Source organism: Eptesicus fuscus, chromosome 20 (assembly GCF_027574615.1).
Source record: "Eptesicus fuscus isolate TK198812 chromosome 20, DD_ASM_mEF_20220401, whole genome shotgun sequence".
NCBI classification, from domain to species: domain Eukaryota; kingdom Metazoa; phylum Chordata; class Mammalia; order Chiroptera; family Vespertilionidae; genus Eptesicus; species Eptesicus fuscus.
The window spans coordinates 46,175,046-46,184,121 of NC_072492.1; the positions used below are offsets into that span (position 1 = coordinate 46,175,046).

At 42.6% G+C, this 9,076-nt stretch overlaps 1 long non-coding RNA gene across 1 annotated transcript in view; it reads left to right on the plus strand.

Moving 5' to 3' along the window:
* LOC129147483 (uncharacterized) overlaps window positions 1-698 on the plus strand; it is a 37,214-nt gene extending 36,516 nt beyond the window's left edge. The window contains exon 3 of the long non-coding RNA XR_008554851.1: window positions 662-698. This is a non-coding gene — a long non-coding RNA (uncharacterized LOC129147483). The remainder of the gene's footprint in view (window positions 1-661) is intronic.
* The last annotated feature ends 8,378 nt before the right edge of the window (window positions 699-9,076 follow it).

Consider the following 9,076-nt stretch of genomic DNA (forward strand, 5'->3'; position numbering starts at 1 on the left):
GGGAAGGGGCCATGGGCAGTTGGCCGGCTGGCCCCACCCTGATCAGGGTTGAGGGGCTCAATCGGGGGTGGGCCAGCTAGCGGGAGGGGCTGTAGAAGGTTGGCTGGCTGGCCCCGCCCCCGATTGGGGTAGGGGAGGCCGATCGATCGGGGACCGGGCCGGCCATGGGGAGGAGCTGCAGGAGGTTGAGGGGAGCTGCGATCGGGCCCGTTGGCCACCGCAGTTGTATCACAGCAACCAGTCGTTCTGGTTGTTCCAGTCGCTTGGCTTTTATATATATTCTTCTGTGACTTAAAATAGATCGGAGGATAGAACCTCTTATTTGCAATCTCTTATTATCCTGTTTTAAGTTCCTATAAGTAATTGAAAGTAATGAAATAGCATTACACTTTATGTTTATTACCTTTAACTGCTCTTTTTTGTTTTTAATGTTTTTATTGATTTTAGAGAGAGAAGGAGGGAGAGAGGGAAACATTGATGTGAGAGAAACATCCATCAGTTGCCTTCCATACACACCCAACCAGGGATTGAACCCACAACCTGGGTATGTGCCCTGACCAGGAATCAAACCAGCAATCTTTCAGTCCATGGGACACCACTCAACCAACTGAGCCACATTGGCCAAGGCCCTTTAACTGCTCTTTTCAAAATTTGTTCACAGTATAAAACTTCAGCAATCTTCCCGAGAGGAACCTGAAATTATACAGCCTGAGTTATGCTTCAGTTGCCTTTCCTAACTTTGGACAAACTGGTAAGAACATGCTCACTAACAAGGTGCATTGAGGAAGGAAATCAAAAGTGATTACTTTCATGATAGTCTTATTTTCTCTCTATTTGAAAAAAAAAACACATTTTTCACATTAACATGCTTCTAAAATGCATCTTATTGATAGAAATAAAGCAGGATTAAAGGAAAGTTTACAATTTGGTCATATGCATTTTATATTCATTTCAAATTTTTGACAGAACATGAAAGCATTAACTTTTAGAGTGCAAAAGACTGAGCTGATGCCTTATACAATACACACATCATTGTTTTCCTTACTCTGTCTCATGTTAGCGAGACAGAGAGGGATCGAGGACATTTTCTTCAAGTTAGCAAGGCGAGGGTTTTCCAATAAACATTCCCATGTGAATTTTCTAGTAAAGTTGTCAAACCAGAATTTCTTCACATAGTATGATAAGAAGGTTAGTCCTTAACAAAAATTGTTCAGAAAATAATATCGTAAATCAAAGTGAGTCAATTTTGTTCACTATTTTCTTGATCCTCACATAACATTTTAGGAGACCTCCCTTTTTGAGTCCCTGTCCCCTAAGAAAGATGTACCTTTGGTGGATTTCTAAAGTTAGCCAGGGTTTTTGGGAAAATACTTATCTACACCAACAATAGCAGTTAACATTTTATAGAGTGCTTACCATGTGCTAAACACTCCCCATGCATCCTATTATTTGATTTTTATAATCACCCTATGAAGTAGGCACTATAGTGATTTCCATTTTGCAGGTGAGGTTCACCAAGGTTAAGTATCTTGCCCAAGGTCACACAGCTGGCAAGGAGCATGGCCAGACTGCAACCTAACAGTTCATCTGCAGAGCCTCTGACTGTACTCTGCAGCAGGCTTTGCACATGAATCTCTCGAAGGATCGCTTAACTATCACTCCACTTCCTTGTGTCCGACAGATTCAACAGCTTGGAATCATTAGAAAAATAAGTGCACACAGGAAAAGCAAACCAAATAGAGCTGAAATAAAAACGGTATTTGAAAACACCTCTTTCAGCCTCCTGATCAGTAAGAATGAGAGTGAAATTAACCCTTTAGTTAAATGTGTTTTTCTTTGTTTAAAAATTGGAAAGTGCCCAAACTGCCTTACTAGTTCTGGTCTGTTCGTCACCCTGTAACATTGGGTCACATAAAAGAGTTCCACTAGAAATAGCAGCAGCATTTAAATAAGCCAACGCCACTTCTAGGAAAATTTTCAAAAAGAGTGAATTTATATAGGAAACAAAAGAAAATAAGACAATCAGAAAATAATTGCAGACATGCCATTTTCGATAAAAGCAATTTCTTAGTTTAATGAAAGATGCTGCCTCTTTTATTCAAGCATCCCTCGTTTTATGGGAATGATAAACAGGAACAATTCCATCATAATGAATTGTTCCTTTTTAGGGTTTAGCTGAATATGGAAAAGTACGGCTTGTGCACTCATTTTAGATTTTCTTTTAAAGCACATAACTGTTATTAGATATGATTCCGTATTTTGTGGCCTGGGAAGTAATTATTTGACACAACTCCCAGTTTTAGCTGACTTCAGAAAGTCCGTCTATCTCTGTGGTCAGGCGCTCGTTGCTGAGAGCAAACGGATGAGCTTCAAAGCACTGGTTTGGACCACTGGAAACTGATAATCAACAGATGATGGAGAGAAATCCGCCCCCCCCCCCCTTTTTTTTTTCTTCCAGATCTCCTTGTCAAAGGATGATTGATATGTGTGGAGCAGCCCTTCAAATGCCAGTCACTGCCTGAGGCACTTCCTATAATCAAAGCACACGCCCACCCAGAGCTAATTAGACATTAGATTAGTGTCAACCGATTGATTTAAAGCAGCCGTCCCTTGGTTTCCAATCCTCCCTTCTCCCAGCACTAGGCATGGGACTGGTCTCCAAGAAGGCTCAACCAAAAAGGCGAATTTTTTCATGGAAGCCCCAGGAAGGAAACGTAGGGATGATGCAATGTGGCTAGAACACCACCAGAATCACATTTCTAGAAAGAAAGCGAGAAGGAGGAGAGAGAGGGAGAGAGAGAAAAGGAGAATGACTCATGCTTCCTCGAGCAATGAAACCCCTCGGTCCAATTTGTTGAGTTAAGTTAGAGAGAGTGTTTGTGATGTTTGAAAGAAAATTATTTGCAATTTAACCTAGGAGAGTTCTGAGTACATTTGGCTACAATTTAGATACCATTTTTCAAAGTCTTTTCCCTTCATTCCTCCTCCTCCCCCCCTCCCCCCTTTATAAATATATGAGCCGGGAACATTCAAAGTTGTCTTAATGGATTAAGCAGAGACAAGGCTGCAAGGAGCAAATTAAAAATGAAACAGTTACAGCTGTTGGAACTGGCAGTGGGCAGAGAGAGGTAAAGAAGGTTTCTCTGCTCCTAGGATGAGGGAGATTTCAGACACACCAGGCCCTTGCCGAGTTCAGACTTGCACGCCTACGAAACAGTATGTGTGACCCCCGACTTCTTGGGGGGACTGGACAGTGCAGCGGCCGCTTACCCTGCAGAGGGACCCAAATAGTTGTACTTCAACTAAAAAGTGAGCCTATTCTTAGAAGAGACTACCAGAGTCACAGCGGGGGGCCAGTTCTAGTCTTTTCATTTGCAGATGAAAGGCCTTCTTCACGTTCACACGGTTCACATCCTGCTACCTGTACACTCAGGCTCCGGTGCTCCAACACACACACACCTCAGAAATGACTTCTGCAAAGATGGGACCCTGAGACATGCTGGGAAGGCAGCAGAAACATACAGGACAGAACAGTACCAGCTAAGGGGGCTCTGGGGCCTTCACATAAGGACACTCCCTTATGTCCTGGATTGGAGGGGCTGGAGAAACGAAGAGAGACAGCTAGTGATCGGGGGGAGGTAGAGGTAAGGACAAAAGCTACAGCCAACCCTCCTGGCTGGTTTGGCCTGTGGAATGAAGGATCTTGGGTTTGATTCCAGTCAAGGGCACAGGCCCTGGTTGCAGGCTTGATCCCCAGTAGGGAGTGTGCAGGAGGCAGCCGATCAGTGATTCTCTCTCATCATTGATGTTTCTATCTCTCTCTCCCTCTCCCTTCCTCTCTGAAATCAATAAATATATATATATATATATATTTTAAAAAAGCAACAGCCAACCAATTGGACTATTGCAGTTAGTCATTGTGCTGGTATTTTTTTAAGCCTTGACAGCTTTAAGGCTACCTGTAATTTTTTATTATATTTTTATTGATTTCAGAGAGCAAAGGAAAGGGAGAGAGGGATAGAAACATCAGTGACAAGAGAGAATCCCACACTGGGGATCCAGCCTGCAACCCAGACATGTGCCCTGTCCAGGAATCAAACTGTGACCTCCTGGTTCATAGGTCAATGCTCAACCCCTGAGCCACACTGGCCGGGCAGGGCTACATGTATTATCTCACTGATGTTTTTTACAAATCCCTGGAGGATAGAGAGGGCATGTACCATTATGAATTTGCAGCTTGGATAGTTCACCCCTTATAGATGAAATGATTAAGGCCGGTAATCCCCCTGTCACCCCAGTACCGCCTTGCCCCCCTCCCGTCCCCCCCCCCCCCCCCCCCCCGCGCCAGATAGTAGAAAAATTCAGTGATCCGGTAACAAATCTGAAGGCTTTTGGTTTCTATCAGTCCTGCCAATGAGCCACACTGCCTTCTAAACCCCTGTCGGAGTGGCATCTCACATATACATTTAGCTATTTTATCTTTTTTTTTTTTTTTTAAATATACCTACCCAATCCATCTGCAAGCATTCTGAGATTTGAAGAGCTATTCCTCTGAGCTCAAGAAATGCACCCGACCATACGCCAGACATCTAGGAGGTCACTGGGGAGGATCTACTGAATCCAGAGGATGAACACTGGGCTAAATGCAGGAATAATAACTCTGATTCTTATTCTAGCTGAAGACCTAAGCGAGCTTCCAACCGATTCCTACCAAAGCAGTAAAGATGTAGGGGAGTGGGCATTGAAACCTTAACGCTGTGCTAAAACACGTCTTGAAAACTGACAGAAGTTTCTAGAGCCCCAAATGCAATCAGGCCCTGGAGCAGAATGGAACTATTGTTTTATTTTTCTTGTGTATGGGTCTTAGCGTCGTAATGACAGCTTTCAAGGGCTACTTAGGTTGAAATATGAAGCCACAGAGGCCACGAGTAGGTAAATCTGCACAATTCCACCCACGTCACTGTTCCACCTCCCCCTTTCCCTCCCCCCCCCACCCCCCCCACCACCACCACTCCCTGTCTCCCAGTGGAGACAGGAATTCAGAGCATAGAACCAAGGGGTGAGGCGTACAGGGGAGTCTTCCAAATGCCGATTCGGCAAATTTCACCTTTTTTTCGGCTATAAACCTTTCAATACCTCAAAATAAATCCTTCAATTTTATATGAGATTTCGATTTCTGCAGCTGGAGATTTATGCAGTGTGCTGAGGCCAGGCCAAGAGACGTGAACATAAACGATGTGACAGATAACGTAAGGATGTTATTCAGCTTTGCACCGCGGCCTTGCTCGCTGGGGAACTTTCCACATGGCAGGCACAGCCTCACTCATTCATTAGCTGCTAAAGCAGCTGATCTTCTGCGATGGATGCGTGTCTCCCACTGCCGGCCCCCAGCCTGAGCAATGCAGGAAGCAGTCTGCTTCCTCAGCCCCGGCCTGCATCTAAGATGCTCAGCGGGCAGATCTGCTTACTGCAGGCCTCCCCCTTGCTGTGCCAGGTTATGTGCCCGGTTGCTAGGAGATGGAGCCCTGAAATACCCTAAGCTCCTGGAGCCAGCTGGACTCGGGAGGAGAGCATCTAAGTCAGATACGTCCACAGCGAAGACAGCCAGTAGGTTTGCAAGAGAAGGGAATAGGCCTCTCACTGCAGTGCCTTTATCGATGTGCTTACAAATAAATTAACTGATCATTTCTCAACACTATTACAAACCAGGCTCTGGGCTAGTTTTCTTATAAATATCCTAGTTAATCCTCATCATGACTGAGCAACGTCTATAGAATTAGCTTCATTCTGCAGAGAAAGGAACCAAGGATAGGGAAGGTTAAGGGCCTAACCTAAAAGCATCAGATACTCACTCCCAATTCTGTTTGGTATTTTCTAGAAAGTAACACCCCCCTGCCCCCGCCAACCGTCACCACCACCTCCTGTCGAGGGAGGGGGAGAAATACAGTGAGAGAAGGTTGGGAGCCCTATTTTCATTTTTTACGCCTTATTCTTCACTCCTGCCTTCCCAGTGCCTTCCTTGGTGCCAAGTACCTGAAATTTATTGTTTTCTTAGCACCAATCAGCTTATTTTTAATGGATTTCTTCATCGACAGGCACACAGTTTTCAGGGCCCTATCATCTGGTTCATCTGTTGAGTCATTTACCAAAGTAATCATCCATTTCTCATTACCAGTGTCTGGCTTTTGAAGAAATTTCAAGTCCATTTTGTTCTCTTTTCCTCCCTTTATTTTTTTTTTTTAACATCAAACTTTCTTTGAAATTATTTTACTGCTATGTGAATAGGGGTGTAAAAGAAATGAATATAGGTTGTATTGCACATATTCAAACACAAATTCAATGTTTAGCCAGTTTTAAGAGAATACTTCCTAAACCTCTAATAGGCAGTACCCATTCTGCAATTTGATGGCCTAGTGCCTCACACCCCTGCTTATCTGTTTATTATCTCCTTCTACTGATGACAAAGCTGAGACTTAAAATGATTAAATAAGTGGTTCAAGGTCGCAAGATCATATTTACATCTCAGAGTTTTTATGAGTATTAAATATGATAAATCACTCAGCATAGTTATTGTCTTATCATAATTGGGTTTTAAAAAATTGGTTTTCATGATTAAACATCTGGTCCTTATTGGTCCTCCAATTTTCTGAATACAGCATAGGTAGGTCAGTAGAGAAGTGGAAAAGATAGAGAGATACATGATGGAATAGCATGCACTACACTAAGTGAAAAATAAGACACCAACAAGTTCATACTATATGAGTCTATTTATATGAAATTCTACAATAAGCAAAACTAACCTATAATATAGAAATCAGACCATCAATTGCTTGGAGCAGGGTTGGCTGGGATGGGGCATAAGGAAGCTTCCTGTGGTAGATGAAAATTATATATATATATATGTATATATATATATGAATATATATGTATATATATGAATATATATGTATATATATGTACTTGGGTGATGTTTACATGACTATAAAAATTTATCACACCTCATCAAACATTAATGTTGCCTTTAGATAACACTGGTCTTCCCTGCTTAGCTCAAACAAATTTTTTAAATGTTTAATTGCAAACAATTAACAGTTTCAATCCCTGATTTAAAAGCAAACATTTTTTTAAAGAAATTTTAAAAATTTAGTGGGAAAAATAGGTGTACTTTATTCATCTATAACTCAACAATGGTTAGTTTAAATGTTTACATTAATTCCCTTAGCCAACTTAGAGTGATTTGAATTTTAAAGGAGAACAGAAAAGCTTTGATGTGTGATAAAAGAATACTCACCTGCCAGAAGACTATGGTCCTCTCTGGAGCTACTGTGGTGGAATGAGCAAAGTCAGGTCGGCTACAGTCTTATGTGACATCTAAACCTAAGGGATCAATGAGGAGTGAGGATCAGGCAACCAGTTCGTGATCAGAAGAATCAAAATTAGGATCAGAAATAAAGCATATGCATCAAAAAGGAATTCAGGTGAGAACCACAGTAAACCTGTGTCTCATAAAGAAATACCATTGGCCCTTCTTAGTAGAAGAAGGGATGATGGTATAATTTGTTAGCACAAACATGGGAATTCTAAAGAATCTGAGCCACCACAGAGAATGCCCAAGCACTCTGATTACTCTACTGTGTTTGTCTGCTTTTCTGACAGACTCTGATTGCAAGTTAGTCCTGTTTGCTCAAACCATTTGCTTCTACTCAAAGTTCAGTCTTCTCTAATTGCAGATCTAGAAAACACCCCAGAACACTTTTCTCTGTGCTACAAGGTCATTTTAGAGACCAAAAATCGTTGTCAGTATAACAGAAGTCTACAGAAAGTTTGGCATTGAATTACTTGAGACATACAGGGAGTTTATTCTTGTATTCTTATTTAATGACTGTATTTATTTGTATTACAACTGTAAACCTATTTTTGCCAACCACTGTATGTTATGCTAACTGACGTGCTATTATTTTTTTTAATAAATTTTTATTTATTTCAGAGAAGAAGGGAGAGAGAGATATATATATAGACACATCATTGAGGAAGAATCATTGATTGGCTGCCTCCTGCACACCCTCCACTGGGGATTGAGCCCGCAACCCGGGCATATGCTCTTGACTGAAATCGAATCCAAGACTCTGCAGTCCACAGGCTGATGCTCTATCCACTGAGCCAAATCGGCTAGGGCGTGACGAACTGTTATTATTGAGAGTAGTAGGCCAGACTACAGTGTGAGTGCTAATCAGTCTAATCATTTTATTCAGCTCTGAATTCCATTCAAATGAAAGACTTTTTTTTTAAAGGCCATAGATCATTCACATGTCAGTATCCCAAGCTTAGACCTGGCAACTGCAAAGACATTTTTCAGAGGAAAGGCCCATAACCCAAGTGCCTATCTTTATGATCTCCATCAGCCCAATTAATTTGTGGTGGATTTCAAGCTGAAACAAAGGCCCCGAAATGAGTCTTGCTGTCCCAGCCCAGCCAGAGGATTCTGCGAAGCCTCTCCCTCAGTCATTCCAGGGAAGAAGCACAATAGGATGGAGCTGAGCCCTCGGGGTCTTGGCAGCCAAAGGAAATGGAAGGGATGTGTGCCAGAGTCGGTATCAGTGTGGAAAATCACATCGCAGCTACTATGGGGAAGCATCCTTGAGCATGGAGGGGAAGGCTGCGAAACATCTGATAAGTGCAAAAGGTAGACATTGTCCTGAGGATGAGGTTTACTGTCTGAACCCACGGACTTCTACGCTTGCACAAACTCCTCGGGGTTCTTCGTTAGTCTCTCGATGGCATGTGGCTCTTTTTCTCCCCATAAGTCAGTGTCATCAGTGGGCCTTCAAACCGGATGTTGGGAGGATCCTCTAACAACCAGGAAGCACCCACCCAAATGCCAGAGTGTCCCTCCCTGCCTCCCCAACACTTTTTTGTCCCATCAGATTAGATCCCTTACGCATGACCAGGAGTTTAAATCGGGCCTGAGCTTGTTTCTACTGTATCGCCAACAAATCAATGCTGTGTCACAAATCAATGCATAAGCAGAATAGACGGGAACCCAGATGGTATGTTTAGCAAGGATGCTGAGGGGAAT